Source organism: Petaurus breviceps, unplaced genomic scaffold (genome assembly GCF_028583685.1).
Source record: "Petaurus breviceps papuanus isolate PSGF00001 unplaced genomic scaffold, PetGlider_PUasm1.0 90804, whole genome shotgun sequence".
In the NCBI taxonomy this organism is placed as follows: Eukaryota; Metazoa; Chordata; class Mammalia; order Diprotodontia; family Petauridae; genus Petaurus; species Petaurus breviceps.
In genome coordinates this window covers 658,886-663,267 of record NW_027187348.1, presented here as the reverse complement: position 1 = coordinate 663,267, position 4,382 = coordinate 658,886, and positions in this window count along the sequence as shown.

Here is a 4,382-nt window from a genome sequence, read left to right as displayed (position 1 = left end):
GAAGGAAGGAAGGAAGGAAGGAAGGAAGGAAGGAAGGAAGGAAGGAAAGAAAGTGAGAGGGAGAGAAGGAAGGAAGAGAGGGTGGGAGGGAGAGAGGAAATAAGCAATTAAATGTCTACTATATTCCAGGCACTGTGCTAAGTGCTTAACAAATATTGTCATTTGATCCTCACAACAACCTAGGATGTAGGTATTATTATCCCCATTTTGCAGATGAGAAAACTAAAACAAAGGCTTAGAGAGTGTCCCAGAGCCATACAGCTGAGGTTGAATTTGAACTCAAGTCTTCCTGACTTCAGACCTAGCTCTCTGTCCACTGTGCCTAGATAGCTGCCTCCTTCTAGGCCCATGATCCTCAGATTTCACATTTATTTGAATTCTATGGGGCTTATCTACTTATATGTGCTTCTAGTTTCTAAAATTTTGTTTCTTTTCACAAATACTTGCTAGTCTAATTCCACACATACCAGATACACCTGAACAAAGTATGAATCAAGATCTAAGGCCCCATCTGGTTTGGAGATCCCTGGCCCTGGTGCATCTATACCACTGACCCCACACAGGGCTGCCCCCACCAAGCCAGACCATTAGAATAGGGCGACCAAAAAGTGGGGCAGCTTAAAAATAGCCATAGGAGAACTGTTTGGTTGGATAAACTGGAGATAGTTTGGAGAAGAGAAGATTCCAGGGAACCAGAATCATAGGCTACATATCAACCACATATAAGTAGTTGAAGAGTCATCATAGAAGAAAAAGAGAATTAGATTTCTGTTACTGGACCCCAGAGGGCACACCTAGGTAGATGGAGATTACAAAGAAGCAAATGCTAGCTGGGATGTGTGTGAGGGGAAATGTCCTCATTAGAACTACCTGGAAGTGGTGAGTTGTGACATTAAAATGGCACTCTTAGGTTTACAAAGTGCTTTACATGCACTCCGCCTCTGATTTAATCCTCATGGCAATTCTGAGAGTCAGATGTTATTATGATATTCATATTACAGATATGGAAACCGAGGCTAGGAGTAGTTAAGTGAATTGCCCAGGGTCACACAATTAGTCTGAGGCAGGATTTGAACTCAGCTTCTGCTCTCTAGCTGTAGCATTCCATCCATTGGGACACACACACACACACACACACACACACACTCTCACACACACTCACATGTTCTGGGATTCCTGAGGAGATGGAGGTTTCTGTCACTGGAGGTTTTCAAGTAGAGGCATCTTAATCATTTGTCAAGAATGTTGTGGAGGGGTGGCTAGGTGGCGCAGTGAATAGAGCACTGGCCCTGGAGTCAGGAGGCCCTGAATTCAAATCTGGCTTCAGACACAACACAAAAACTAGCCGTGTAACCTTGGTCAAGTCACTTAACCCCAATCTCCCTACCTTCCCCCCCTCCAAAAAGCAAAAAAATAAAAAGAATGTTATAGAGTGAAGTTCAGGGCCCAATTGGGTTAGGGAGCTCCTGAGGTCCCTTAGATTCTGTGATTCTATGATTCCATAAACATCAGTCCTAGGCTTAAGGATGTCCCAGGTTCAGATATTACACAATCCAACCCAATCCAATAAACAAGTATTAGGTGTCAACTGTGTCAGAAACAGTGCTAAGTGCTAGGGATACAATGAATAAAAAGAAAGATAGGTGGTGCAGTGAATAGAGCACCAGCCCTGGAGTCAGGAGGACCTGAGTTCAAATCTGGCCTCACACACTTGACACACTTACTAGCTGTGTAACCTTGGGCAAGTCACTTAACCCCAATTGCCTTGCCAAAAAAAAGAAATGTAATCCCTGCCTTCAAGGAGCTTACAATCTAAAAGGAGAGCTAACACACAAAAGGAGATGAGAAAGGGGCAGGGGAGAAGAAGGTGGACAGGACAGGACAGGACATCAGGAGGGACCCACACTGCAGAGGCATCTTGTTCCAGGGGGTTGAAACCAGGGATGGAAGCAGCGGCAAAGTGAGTTGCAAACACAAGCACATCTATGTCTCTGTTCCAGTTTTGTTTTACTTGGTCACCAAGTTCTTCCACATACCCAACCTGGACCTTTTTTTGTGTGGGACCCTAAATAAGTATCAACCTCTCAGAGCCTTGGTTTCCTTATATGTAAACTGGGAAGCAAAAATACTTTTTTTGACTACATGAATATGGAATTGGCTCCTGCTCCATACTGGTCCAGAGACTCCAGACCTAATAAAACTTGTGCAATTTGGATCTATGCCCAAAGGGCTACAAAACTGTGTTTACCCTTTAACCCAGAATATCACCACTGTAGTGGTCTATACCCCAAAGGAAAAGGGAAAGGATCCAAATATACAAAAATATTTATAGCAGCTCTTTTCATTGTGGTAAAGAATTGAAATTAAGGGAATGTCCATCAACTGGGGAATGGTTGAACAAGTTGTGCTATAGGATTGGGATAGAATACTGTTGTCCTGTAAGAAATGATGAAAGGGATAGTTTCAGAAAAACCTGGGAAGGCTTATATGAACTGATGCAGAGGGAAATGAGCAGAATGGGAGAACACTATACATAGTATAGCAATATTGTATCATGATCAACTGTGAATGACTTAGCTAATCTGGTCAACGAAATGACCCACAATTCCAAAGGACCAATGATGAAAAATTCACCTCTAGAGAGAGGACTGATAAATTCTGCGTGTAGATTGAAGCACATTTTTTTCAATTTATTTTTCTTGCTTTTGCAACATGGCTAAAATATAAAGAAGTTTTGCATGACTTCACATGTAAAATGGATGTCATATTCCTTGCCTTCTCAATAGGTGGTGGAGGGACTGGAGGAAGAAAAAGAATTTGGAGCTCAAAATTTTTTAAATGAATGTTAAAAAAAAATGAGTGAGGAAAATCCTTTCCAAATTGTAAGGCACCAGATAAATATCTATTATTATTATTATTATCATCATCATCATCATCATCATTTTGTTGTTTCCAAACTGGTTTCTATTAGCAGGGATAGAGTTTCATCCAAGTAAACAAAGAGAGAATCTACTCACAATCTTCTATAGGGTCAGCATCTTCTAAAAAGTGACTGATACTAGCCTCTTCAGTCTTAATCAGAGCCATGACTTGGTCCCATTTAGTAGAGATGGAGAGGGCTTTGGAAGGTGGGCTCCTACTAAACTTTATTCCGTATACCCCTTTAAATTCAAGCAGCAGAGGGACCCAAGCCTGAGGAAGGGAGAAGTGGGAATATTTACAAAGCCTAGGGGACAATTCTAAAACACTATTCATCCTTCCTCTTCCTGAGTCTGAGAGATGGCACCTGTCACAGACTGGGACTAACAGCTCCTATGGTACACTCTGAGGCCTGGGAGCCATGGAACCAAGAATGCCCAAGATCTGAGAGGGATCTGAATGGAATGTTCGAGCTGGAAGGGACCCGAGAGATCATTTAGACCGACCCCCTCATTTTATAGATGACAAAACTGAGCCCCATAGATGGGCAACAGCTTGACCAAGGTCACACAGGTAGCGAGGTCAAGAGCATCTGGTTATTTATAAAAGTGGGATGCTCAGGCAGGAGGCCAGAAGCAGCCCCCAGACCAGAAGTCAGCAGTCATTAGCAGAACCAACAACAGTGGAAGAAAGGTAAAAGATACAGTTGAGGGGCAGCCAGGTGGTGCAGTAAGAGCGCCGGCCCCAGAATCCGGAGACCTGGGATTGGTTCCGGCCTCAGATACTTGGCACCCACACAAAAATAACTGGCCGTGTAACCTTGAGCAAGTTACTTAACCCCGATTGCTTATTAAAAAAAAAAAATACAGTTGAGCAAAATGATCTAGGACTGGCAGAGATTGGCTTTAATACAGAGACCAAAAACATTTACCCCCTCAGCTTCCTGAAGGAGCAAGTTTATTTTATTTATTCCCACTTGCCTGAGGCTGCCCCCAGGTCTTGATTGTGCAAAATTAAGCTCCAACTTCATTCTCTGATCCCCCCAGTAGCTTTGTTTGGAGAAACCGCCAGCTCTAAGGCTCAGAAATCATCATTCAAGGCCCAGCTCAATCTTCCCATTCTCTGAGGACTCCTCCCTAACCAATTCCAGCTTAATAAATCCCTATTCCTTTCTTCCTCTTCATTAATATAGCTCCTGCTGTCTGTCTGTCCTGCTCATGCTGAAACTGGCCATATACTTTTTTTTAACATTTTGAGAAATTATCATGAAAAAGGCAATTAATTTCTTTTAGGTATTAATTTAATATTAATTTTATTAATATTAAATTTATTAATATTAATATTAATTTCTTATAGGTATTCACACCAATGAACTCAGAGATAATCAACGTATAGCTTTTGGGGAGGTAAGTTTCTTTTTCCTTTTTTGCTTTTCTTTTTCTTTCTTTTTTTTTTTTTTTTTT